This window comes from Vicia villosa, unplaced genomic scaffold, assembly GCF_029867415.1.
Source record: "Vicia villosa cultivar HV-30 ecotype Madison, WI unplaced genomic scaffold, Vvil1.0 ctg.001797F_1_1, whole genome shotgun sequence".
Lineage (NCBI taxonomy): Eukaryota > Viridiplantae > Streptophyta > Magnoliopsida > Fabales > Fabaceae > Vicia > Vicia villosa.
The window spans coordinates 247,586-261,311 of NW_026705732.1; positions in this window are offsets into that span (position 1 = coordinate 247,586).

Here is a 13,726-nt window from a genome sequence, read left to right on the forward strand (position 1 = left end):
CTCTTTCACCAAGGAAGACAGCATCGCTCCATACAGAGTCCGAGAGAGCAAAGTATACTGGCCCTGCACGTCCGCCAGAGCAACCTCCTTTACACTCAACCGAGCCTTCACGGTCGCCAGCTCCTCACCCTGCTCCTTCAGCATCTAGTCTCGCTCCTCCAGAGCATACGCCTTTACCTTAACATCCTCCTCGAGCAGCCTCGCCGCTTCCGCGGACAAGGGCGCCGAACGAGCATATAGAGTAGCCAGCTCGAGAACCCGGACCACAGCTCAAGCATCTAGAACTTGGTACGAAAGGATAGCTAGAAATGGATACAAGGAAGAAGAGATAGTCAAAACCTTCTTTATGAAGAATGAAGGTGAAAAACCCATGATTACTCGGATACTTGCGGATGGTGCAATCGTTGGTAAAATGTCTGAAAAACAAATGATGTCTGAATACAATGTCACTCAGGATGCCATGACATTGCCTTGAGACAATCTGAGTGGTACTAATATGTCAAAGAATCCTAATCAACTCATCAGAACCAAGCATATGGATACTATACACCATCTCCCAAGAAACCTTGTGAATAACAAAGTTGCTACTCTGAAGCATGGAACCACTGAACTACAAATTGTAGACATCCTTCTTAAAGCTCTAAATGCTATTCAAGTTGAAATCTTGAAAAGCAAATTGGGTATTTACTCCTATGAGGAATTATAGCAATTACAGTTTCTCGCGAACTACTTTTTGAACAAGAAAAATAATTCGGATTTTAAGATTGGTCAAAATTTAAATTTCTCCTCCTAGTATAATCTTTTCCTCTATACTTCCCAACTCACTACTGTCGCTACCGCGAAAAATGGATCAGAGTCGCCACTAATATATTTATCCCATCAAGGGAAAGGAATACCAGATAACCTAACTCAGAATAAGAACGAGGTCTTTCGACCAGAGAACAGGGTACGGGATTCGGTTATGCAAGGGGAAGGTGCTAGCACCCCTCACGCCTGTAGCAACCTGCCTAAAAATTTAAGGTTTTAGAGTCGCCACCTATTCTGAAGGGCGAATAGGAAACCCTACGCAGATACGAGATTCAGGGTAAGTTATTATAATCAGGTTGAGGGAAGGTGTTAGGCACCCTCAACCCTTTCCTATTGGCTTTGAATCTAAGGGTCAAGTTTTATGGCTAAAATAATAGGATATAATAGCTAATGAAGTGAAAAGGGCAAAATTGAGATTTTAAGGGAATTGAGATTTTAGGGAGGGGGACTCGCCTTGGTTATCCAAGTGCCTACGTATCTCCTTAGGGAGAATCAGAGTCAACGTAGTTCGGGCACAGGATTGTACGCCTTAGAATTAGAATTTGATTGTATTTGAAGTTGTTTTGAAATTGTTTTGAAAGGCATTTTGAGTTGCCTAGGATAAAAATCCGTAGTTTGATTTGAAGTGTTTGGAGTGTTTTAGACTTGGGCGTACAACCCTGATTTGATATGGCACTGTTAGATGCGGTGATCAATAGATTTGATCAGTATAGCTAACAGATTAATGGGCATTGCTGGTTACTCAGATCGATAGATTGATCGTCGCGGGCAGCAAATTGAATGTGTTTTAGATTTATAATTAATTTTTATCTCTCGTCTAATGCGACTAATAGATTTAGTCGGGTCGAGGAGAGAATTAAAATAAAGGATTAATTAAATGTTTTATTGCTTTATTCAGATATTTGATCAGTAGACATAGAGAGTCGACTAATTCGAAGGCGGGATGAAATAGATATTCATCCACCATTTATCTGTTAAAGGGGAAGTTAGAGTTTATTGTTTTTATTATTTTTATCTCTCGTCTACTGCGACTAATAGATTTAGTCGGGTCGAGGAGAGAATTAGTAAGAATTAATTGATTTAATATTTTTGCCAAATGGCAATGGGATTGGGCAAATCCTAATATTCGGATCTATCTAGGGTTCTTTATGATTTATAATTTAAGAATAAATAAATTAAATCAATTAAGTCGAATAATCGACGTAATTGACTAATCGGGATGATTCTAAATAATTATAAAATCTAACCCTGATTATATTATTCAAATCCTAAATTAAATAAAATAAATTAAACATAATTTAGATTTAACCTAAATAAAAAATAGAAAATAAAAATATATGAAACACCTGGGCCCTGATCATGTGCAGCATGTTCTTGAGTGCCTATGGTAGATCTGCATGTTGACAGGCGTTAGATCCGGCTGGAGGCGTGTCCAATGGCCAGGATGAGAGGGTACACGTAGACACGCATAGAGAAGCCATACTGGATCTGTGAACAGGTTAGAACAAATTTTAATAAAAATTAGAGTGTCAAGGGTAGGGTTCGAACCCAGGCCCTTGCACTCAGTTGAGAAAACCACCCTTTAACCAAGCGCGCTAGCTGCAAGTCGTGTATACGAGACGCGACGATATTATGATATCTGCACGTTTCGCCATGGATTTCCAAGCTCCGGCGAATCTTCATCTTCTCCGACGAGAAGCCCTCTTTACATCCTGCGAAACAACATCAAACGAGAGCCAAATCCGCCCAGAACCACTAATTTTGACGCTAGGAATCCAATGGAACCGTTAGTTTTTACAAATAACAAGCGAATCTACGAATACGAAGCTTCATCAACTATGATCCCTAACCATGGCAATTGTTCAAAGCTACACCAAAACTCGTGAACGATGACTCCAAACGGTTATAAACTTCCACCTGAACCTAAATATACGCATATAATTGATCCATAATGTATGAACTAAAGATTTTAGATTCGAAAGTTTTTACCACGATAATGCTCATTGAAGGATGCGGTTTGCCATGTTCTTGGCTTGGAGGATGATCGGTAATGAATCCTGGGACCTCAAGGAGTATGATTCCACGATTATAATTGAGTGAGAGAGGCCCTATTGAAAGATCCTCCTTGCCCTAGTTTCTTCACTTTTGCAATCTTGAGACCTCTCCTTTTTCTTGCCGCCTTTTTTTTTTCTTTCGGTCTGCATATATTACCAGTATGTATATTATTTTTTTAGGGTTACTAATGGGCCAATATGATAGATATCCAAGTCTTAAAGCCATGCACCATTCTTTCTATATTTTTTTTATATTTGAGATTTAATTGAATAAAAATTCCAAAAAGTCACAAAAATATGAAAATTGGTTTAGAAATATTATTCATGTTACGGGTGTGTTGGATCATTTAAACTATTTGAAAAATCAAATCTTAGATTTAAAACAAATTATTCTAATTTTATATGATTTATCCATATTTATATGAATTAAAATTCAAATAAATAAAAATAAACATTATAAAAATAAAATAATTATTTTAAGAGTCATCGCAAAGCTCATAGACAAGTTTGAAATCCACATCTTAGGTTCGTTGATCAAGAAAACCAAAATCACTTAATTAGGGTTTTATATATTTCTCCAAAATCGACCAACTTCTAAGCCTTGTATCTCCTTCAATCTTTGCCATGTAACCATGTTCCAGGACTTTTTAGAAAGCCTGATGAGTCCTTTAAAACCTCCTTTTGGTTTTCACCTCGATTGGATCTTCCATGCTCAAGTTATGAGCTTTGACCTAAAAGGTATTTCTTGTTGACTTTTGGAGGACCTATAATCTCTTGTACCCCTCAGATGAAATGAGATGGGCAAATTTCGGGGTATGACAGCTGCCCCTGTTCAATCTTTTTAAACCTGATGAGTCAGATAGGCACGTCTGCCTATCGTGATCTAAAGGTAGAAGATGATTGGACACTGAGAATGCCCCGAAATTTGCATTTGTTGGGAAGAAGTTATGTGGGAGATGGGCTTACAGATGCCACCCAGGTAAATATCACTCCTTCTTCTCTTTTTTCTCTTTTTTTTTTTTGCGAAGCAGATGCTCCTTTTTTTTGAGGAGCTACGCATTTTGATCGTAGCGTGGCCTGAAAAGGCAGTTTTGACTTTATGCAATGCTTATGATGCATGCGATGCATGATGCAGTGAGCTTCTCAAAATAAATGAGAGCGGTGTATGTATATGCAACATGTATGAATGAGGTAAGTTAGTTTAAATGATGCATGATTGTTAGTTACGTTAATCGAAGTATGTTAGTAATTCTGAAAAGAAAGATAGCACCTTTGATTGTTTGTTGATGATGTTTTGGAAGATATCACTGCCGAGGGACTAACGTGATAAACCCAATTGAGGAATCGTTTGAAAAATCTTGTATGCCTGGAAAAGCTCCTAGAAAGGATGGAATACGTCTTGAAGAAGACTTCCTGGAAAGGTTCCTGAAAAGGAATAGCGAGGACCTTCTGTTGGTCGTGTAATTGGCTTGCTATGGTCAGCAAGCTTCCGCAGTTTGTGAACCCCTCACTTACCATAGTGCTGGTAAGCTACTCGCAGTTTGTGAACCTCTCACTTACCATAGTACTGGTAAGCTACTCGCAGTTTGTGAACCTCTCACTTACCACAGTGCTGGTAAACTACGTCGCAGTTTGTATCTCTCACCTACCATAGTTCTGTCAAGCTACGCGCAGTTTGTATCTCTCACTTACCATAGTTCTGGCAAGCTACGCGCAGTTTGTATCTCTTACTTACCATAGTGCTGGTAAGCTACTCGCAGTTTGTATTTCTCACTTACCATAGTTCTGGCAAGCTACGCGCAGTTTGTATCTCTCACTTACCATAGTGCTGGTAAGCTACTCGCGGTTTGTATCTCTCACTTACCATAGTGCTGGTAAGCTACTCGCAGTTTATATCTCTCACTTACCATAGTGCTGGTAAGCTACTCGCGGTTTATATCTCTCACTTACCATAGTGCCGGTAAGCTACTCGCGGTTTGTATCTCTCACTTACCATAGTGCTGGTAAGCTACTCGCAGTTTATATCTCTCACTTACCATAGTGCTGGTAAGCTACTCGCAGTTTGTGGACCCCAATAGGATTGCTTGCTATAGTTCTAGCAAGTTCACCTGCACCAATAGGATCATCTGTCCTAGTTCGGACAATTCACTTGCACCAAAGGAATTACCTGCCATAGTTCTGACAAGCGTACCTGCATAAGAGTGATCGCCTGCTATAGTTCTAGCAAAATTTACCTGCATGGAAAAGATTCACCTGTTCGGAGACTCACGACTCGAGGGTCGGAGAAAATACACCAATCACAACACGAGGGTTGGAAACTAGGCTTTCGTAGTATGATTTGAATTTTGATGTAATAGTGAGACGGGAACTGATTACCAGACGGGAACTGGGTTTAATGATGGTTTGGACTGCCAATAGAAATTGGGCTTTTTGTGATGTGTAAATGCACTAGATGATATGCGTATGCTAATGCGTATGTTGTAACACCCTTCTAAACCCCGCGGAAATTAACATTAAAATCAGAGTAAAACATGAAGAAGAGTATTACAACGCCAACAAAATAAACAACATTCATGTCACTACAACACGCAAGGCTTTTAAAAGCGCTTTTTTGGGCCTTTAACAGCGCTTTAAAGCGCTGCCAAAGCCAGCGCTGGCATAGGCTACGAAAGCGCTTTTAAAAGCGCTCTGGTAGACCCCCCTATAAGAGCGCTTTTTACAGAAAAAGCGCTCTGGTAGACCCCCCTATAAGAGCGCTTTTTCTGGAAAAAGCGCTCTGGTAGACCCCCCTACTAGAGCGCTTTTCCAAAAGCGCTTTGGTAGGTTGCGTTTTTTTTTCTTTTTGTAGCAGCCTATAAGAGCGCTTTTATGGAAAAAGCGCTCTGGTAGACCCCCCTACTAGAGCGCTTTTCCAAAAGCGCTTTGGTAGGTTGCGTTTTTTTTTTCTTTTATGTTTTTTTTTTATCTTAGACAGCGCTTTGAGAAATACATTTATTATATTAAACAAATAAAAATTAAAAAAAATACATTTAATATGAAGCATTTTATGAATTAGTATTGCATATATTTATTATCAAAATACAAATAAAACATTACTAAGAAAACTAGTGAAACATCAAATTCTCAAAACACAAAATACAATACAAATATATATATATATATATATATATATATATATATATATATATATATATATATATATATATATATACTGATTTGCTCCCTAAGAAAACTAGTTCTCTCCAGCCGAACGTGACTCCTCGATGGCCATAATTGACTTTCTAACAATGCACAAATCAACTTCTAATTTATCTTCAATTGTCCATCGCATGTATACATATAAGAATAAGAAGAAGAAAAAAATAAAATTAATAAAGGAGTATAATACATATTCATCAATTATAAATTTAAATATATAAGTTAGATGTACAACATGTCACTTATTAATCTCAAATATACAAGTTAGATGTAAGTAACAACACTAGCAAATGATCATTGAAAGTTTCGCATAAAGTTTCTTTTCCTTCAGTAGTTCTAATACCACTCTCAGATGCTCTGCATGTTCTTCTTCGCTCTTAGAATATATTAGAATGTCATCGATAAATACCACCACAAACTGATCCAAATAAGGATGGAAGATCCTATTCATATATTCCATGAAAACCCCCGGCGCATTAGTTACTCCAAATGGCATCACTGTATACTCGTAATGACCATACCTTGTTCTAAATGCCGTTTTCTGAATATCGTCCGTCTTCACCCGAATCTGATGATATCCCGACCTCAAGTCAATTTTGCTAAACACACTCGCACCAACTAGTTGATCCATTAAATCATCAATCCTCGGTAATGGATACCGATTCTTGATAGTAACTTTATTCAGCTGTCTATAATCCACGCACAGTCTCATAGAGCCTTCTTTCTTCTTTACCAACAACACCGGCGCACCCCACGGCGACACACTAGGACGAATGAATTCTTTTTCCAGTAACTCTTCCAGTTGACTCTTCAATTCTGCTAATTCAGATGCCGACATACGATACGGCGCCATCGACACAGGACTAGTCCCAGGGACTAACTCAATAGCAAATTCTACCTCCCTCTCTGGCGGTAACTCTCTTACATCCTCTGGAAAAACTTCTGGAAATTCACATACTACTGGTAAATCACTACTCACCGCTTTCTTCTTCACTTCCATGGATGCAATCAACATAAACACGGCGGCCCCGTCCTTCATGGCTTCATCCACTTGTCTAGCAGTCATTGCTAAATCCTCGACTCGGACATCTTCAGGAAAACTAACTGTCTTCGTGAAACAGTTGATATGAACCCGATTAAATTGCAACCAATTCATACCCAGGATGACATCAAGTTGTTCCAACGGAAGGCATACTAAGTCCATTCCGAACTCTCTACCAAAAATATCAATTGGACAGTTCAAACAGGCAAACGTAGTAGTCACTGAACCCGACGCAGGAGTGTCAATGATCATACTTCCATGAATATCAGATATTTCCAAGTTCAGACGTTTAGCACAATCCAATGAAATAAACGAGTGGGTTGCTCCAGTATCTATTATTGCAATTAAAGGAGTGCCATGGATAAAACACGTACCTTTAATCAATCGATCCTCCGGAGTAGTCTCTGAACCTGATAAAGCGAAAACTTTACCCCCAGTTTGATTCTTCTTTGGCTTAGGACACTGTGGACTGATATGGCCCTCTTCACCACAGTTATAACAAGTCACAGTCCTTCCTTTGCAGTCAGCAGCAATGTGGCCTGCTTTACCACACCGGTAGCACTTCTTCTCTTCACTCTTGCACTCGTGAACACGATGTCCAGGTTCCCCACACTTAAAGCACTTAACAGGAGCACTAGAGTCTCCCCCACTAGGCTTCTTCCAACTTCCAGCTTTATAATTACTTCTACCATATGGTTTACCACGGTCCATAGGCTTCTTCCCTTTCTTGTCAACTAACTCACGGGAGTGAGATGACTTCAGCTTCAGGTTGTCCTCTTCGTAGATTCTACTACAATCTACCAAATCAGCAAACCGACGAATCCTTTGGTACCTGATTCCCTGCTTAATTTCATCACGGAGACCATTCTCGAACTTAACACACTTCGAAAATTCGCTCGCTTCATCATTGTTATAGTGAACATAATACTTTGCTAGCTCCACAAACTTGGACGCATACTCTGGCACAGTCATGTTACCTTGTGTCAGCTCCAAAAATTCAATCTCTTTCCTGCCTCTAACATCCTCAGGAAAGTACCTCCGCAAGAATTCTCTCTTGAACACAGCCCAAGTAATCGCTACACCTGCAGATTCCAGTTCATCTCTACTAGCCATCCACCAATCATCAGCTTCTTCAGACAGCATGTGAGTCCCGTACCTCACCTTCAGATTTTCAGCACAATCGATCACCCTGAAGATCCTTTCAATTTCCTTCAGCCACTTCTGAGCGCCTTCGGGATCGTGCGTGCCTTTGAACAAAGGAGGATTGTTCCTCTGAAAGCTATTCAGCTGCCTGTCAGCACCAATACCAGCTCCATTGGCATTCCCTCCCAACACACCAGCAATCATGCCCAGAGCCTCAGCGATCGCGTCGTCATTTCTTCCCCCTCTTCCGGCCATTGTTCTGCTAAATATCAGACAATATTCATTAGAACAAGAAGTATCGACAGTGTCAACTTTACACTAGTCGTATACGAAGGATTAACCGACACTAAGACTCTGACTCAAACGACCGACTATGCTCTGATACCACTATTGTAACACCCTTCTAAACCCCGCGGAAATTAACATTAAAATCAGAGTAAAACATGAAGAAGAGTATTACAACGCCAACAAAATAAACAACATTCATGTCATGCCATAAAGGAACGATAAATCAAAAATTATTCAGGTAGCATGTTAACACAGCGGAATCTTCTTAACAACTGAATAATCAAACATCTGGAGTCGAAGACTCATAATTCAACCATAAATCATAAACAAAACAGAAGTTTATCAGCCAATTCTAAAATAACGTTCCCGGTGTTACACGACCAGAGCATGACACTGACCCAACCGACTCTAACGAACTACTTGACGAGCTAATCCTCACCAAGTACACAAGCTACTCCTCAATCTGAAAAATAACAACAGTAAGGGTGAGTTTCATTCGCATTAACAAATGTTATAGGTATATAAACAATACAACTTCATCTATACATTATTCACCCAAATCAGTTATATTCAGATAATATAGCAACATACATACCAAAATACACACAAATCATAACATTGGACAACTTCCATTCATGTTACAATTATACACAACAACCTAATGCAATGCAACTAAATGCATGTGGTACCAAACATGGGATAACCCATCTCACCGATCCACCACCATAAAGATTCGGCTACTTCTCTCACTAATTCCACACAATGGGAATTAGCTACCGCTGTCCCACCACCATAAGGGATACAGCCCACAACATGATTATGAAATGCATGTATCAACCATAACATGCTCATCATCAACATTAATCAACCAGATATCATAATCATCAACCAATGCAATAACAACATAATCCCCACAACCAATTAAATCAAGTGTTTAAATTAAATTCGAGTCACAACTCAAACACCGTTTTATTGCATATCTCACTGAATTAGTCTCACTATGTTCGAAACGGCACATCAAACAGACTAACAGTTAAAAAGTTATACATCGTTAAACTTTAACAAAAAAATCCAAACAGCACAGCACGCGGCGCCAACATCCACACGCGGCGCGAAACGAGGGAAAAGTTACGCCTTCGCGGCGCCAACACCTACACGCGGCGCGACGCGAGGAAAAGGTTACGCCTTCGCGGCGCCAACACAGGTACGCGGCGCGACCTGTGCGTATCAAAACATCTTGCCATTCAGTCCACCTGTTCGCGGCGCCACCCTGTGCACGCGGCGCGAACCGGTGATTTCAGAAATCCCAACCTGCAGAAAACAGCATTCTATGCCTCCCAAATACTCTCAAATCATACCAGTACGAGTTTCAGCAGAATAAACCACACATATGACATAAAATGCACGTTTACACACACTTCTAATCATATTTAACATCATTGTTCATCACCAATCATCATTCACAACCTAAATTGCATCAAAGTTCTATAAACCCCAAAACCCCAAACCCGACATATAATCCAATTCGAAATCCTAACATACAAATTCCATCGAATCATTCATACATCCCATAATAGAGGTTAATGAGAAGAATCCCCCCTTACCTCGATGTCGAATTCTTGAATTCTCTTCCTCTTCGCACTTGCTCTTCTCCCAATTTCACGTTCAACTCTTCTGCTCCCTTCTTTGGTTCTCTTTTCACAAAATACTCCTCTATTCTATTTTATGAAAATATAACTTAATTTTAGAAAAAGGGCTTTGCAACTGATACACCCCCCAACTGCTACTTACAACACTGGCCCATTAGCCTTATTTCATCCATATTTCCCAAATAATCCAATTAATTCTAATATTTAATAAAATAAAATTAATTAAATTAAATAAAGAATTTTATGGGGTGTTACAACCCTCCCCCACTAGAAAAGTTTTCGTCCTCGAAAACATACCTTAGGCAAAGAGTTCTGGGTAGGAGTCCTTCATTTGGCTCTCCAATTCCCATGTAACATTTCCACCGGCTGGTCCTCCCCAAGCTACTCTGACCAACGCTATCTCCTTGCCACGCAATTGTTTCACCTTCCGATCTTCAATCCTCGTAGGCAAAGCTTCAACTGTCAGATTATCCTTTACCTGTACATCATCCACTTGGATAACATGTGACGGATCAGCAATGTATTTCCTCAACTGCGACACATGGAATACATCATGCAGATTCGCAAGTGTCGGTGGTAACGCAATGCGATACGCCACCTCTCCCACTCTTTCTGAAATCTGAAACGGACCAATAAAACGCGGAGTTAATTTCCTTGACTTTAGAGCTCGTCCGATACCAGTCATAGGTGTAACTCTCATAAACACGTGATCTCCTTCTTGAAACTCAAGAGTTCTCCGTCTCTTGTCATGATAACTCTTCTGACGACTCTGAGAAGCCTTCATCTTCTCCTGAATCATCTTAATCTTTTCTGTCGTTTCTTGAACAATCTCTGGTCCAATCACCGCACTTTCGCCAGATTCATACCAACATAAAGGCGTTCTACATCTCCGACCATACAAAGCTTCAAACGGAGCCATACCAATGCTCGAGTGAAAACTATTATTGTAGGTAAATTCGATCAAGGGTAGATAACTATCCCAAGCACCACCTCTTTCCAACACACAAGCACGCAATAAATCCTCTAGAGATTGGATAGTTCTTTCTGTCTGTCCGTCCGTCTGCGGATGATAAGCAGAACTCAATCTCAGCTTAGTACCCAAAGCCTTCTGCAAACCTTCCCAGAATTTGGATGTAAACCTTGGATCTCTATCTGACACGATACTCGAAGGAATACCATGTAAACTCACTATCTTCTCAATGTACAATTGAGCCAGCTTCTCCATTGGGTAATCCATTCTCATTGGTATAAAGTGAGCAGACTTAGTCAACCTATCCACTATGACCCAAATGGCTTCATAGTTCTTCACCGTTCTCGGCAATCCAGAAACAAAATCCATAGATATACTATCCCACTTCCATTCCGGAATAAATAACGGTTGCATAGCTCCATATGGTTTCTGATGCTCAACCTTCGACTTCTGACAAGTTAAACAAGCATAGACGAATTCAGCTATTTCTTTCTTCATTCCAGGCCACCAAAACAGCTTCTTCAAATCATGATACATCTTGGTCGCACCAGGATGTATACTCAATCCACTACGATGTCCTTCTTCGAGAATACTCTTCCTCAATTCAGAAACATTAGGAACACAAACACGATTACCAAACCTTATAATACCATTCTCGTCGATTCTGAATTCACCTCCCTTGCCTTGGTTAATTAGAGTCAATTTATCCACTAACTCTACATCAACTTTCTGACCTTCTCGAATCTCTTCCAGAATGCCACTAGTCAACTTCAGCATGCCCAACTTAACACTGACAGAAGTGTCTTCGCATACTAAACTCAAATCTCGGAATTGTTCAATTAAATCCAATTCTCTCGCCATAAGCATAGACATATGCAAGGACTTCCTACTCAAAGCATCGGCAACAACATTTGCTTTACCCGGATGGTAATTCAGTTCAAAATCATAATCCTTGAGAAATTCTAACCATCTTCTTTGTCTCATATTCAACTCTTTTTGATCAAATAAATACTTCAGGCTCTTGTGGTCACTAAACACCTCAAACCTCGAACCATACAGATAGTGTCTCCACAATTTCAACACAAATACCACTGCTGCCAACTCTAAGTCATGAGTCGGATAGTTTCTCTCATGTACCTTGAGTTGCCTCGACGCATACGCGACTACCTGTTGATTCTGCATTAGTACACCTCCTAATCCCAACAATGAAGCATCGCAATATACAACAAAAGATTCCGCCGGATTCGGCAAAATCAAGATCGGTGCACTAGTCAATCTCTTTTTCAATTCTTGGAATCCCTCTTCACATTTCGAATCCCAGATGAATGCTTGACCCTTCCTAGTCAACTTAGTTAACGGTAACGCTAACTTCGAGAAACCCTCAATGAACTTTCTATAGTAGCCCGCAAGACCAAGGAAACTACGGATTTCGGAAACTGACTTCGGAGCTTCCCATTGAGACACTGCTTCTACTTTCGTTGGGTCAACGGCAATACCATCTTTAGAAATTACATGCCCAAGAAAGCTTACTTCACTTAGCCAGAACTCACACTTTGACAGTTTCGCATAAAGTTTCTTTTCCTTCAGTAGTTCTAATACCACTCTCAGATGCTCTGCATGTTCTTCTTCGCTCTTAGAATATATTAGAATGTCATCGATAAATACCACCACAAACTGATCCAAATAAGGATGGAAGATCCTATTCATATATTCCATGAAAACCCCCGGCGCATTAGTTACTCCAAATGGCATCACTGTATACTCGTAATGACCATACCTTGTTCTAAATGCCGTTTTCTGAATATCGTCCGTCTTCACCCGAATCTGATGATATCCCGACCTCAAGTCAATTTTGCTAAACACACTCGCACCAACTAGTTGATCCATTAAATCATCAATCCTCGGTAATGGATACCGATTCTTGATAGTAACTTTATTCAGCTGTCTATAATCCACGCACAGTCTCATAGAGCCTTCTTTCTTCTTTACCAACAACACCGGCGCACCCCACGGCGACACACTAGGACGAATGAATTCTTTTTCCAGTAACTCTTCCAGTTGACTCTTCAATTCTGCTAATTCAGATGCCGACATACGATACGGCGCCATCGACACAGGACTAGTCCCAGGGACTAACTCAATAGCAAATTCTACCTCCCTCTCTGGCGGTAACTCTCTTACATCCTCTGGAAAAACTTCTGGAAATTCACATACTACTGGTAAATCACTACTCACCGCTTTCTTCTTCACTTCCATGGATGCAATCAACATAAACACGGCGGCCCCGTCCTTCATGGCTTCATCCACTTGTCTAGCAGTCATTGCTAAATCCTCGACTCGGACATCTTCAGGAAAACTAACTGTCTTCGTGAAACAGTTGATATGAACCCGATTAAATTGCAACCAATTCATACCCAGGATGACATCAAGTTGTTCCAACGGAAGGCATACTAAGTCCATTCCGAACTCTCTACCAAAAATATCAATTGGACAGTTCAAACAGGCAAACGTAGTAGTCACTGAACCCGACGCAGGAGTGTCAATGATCATACTTCCATGAATATCAGATATTTCC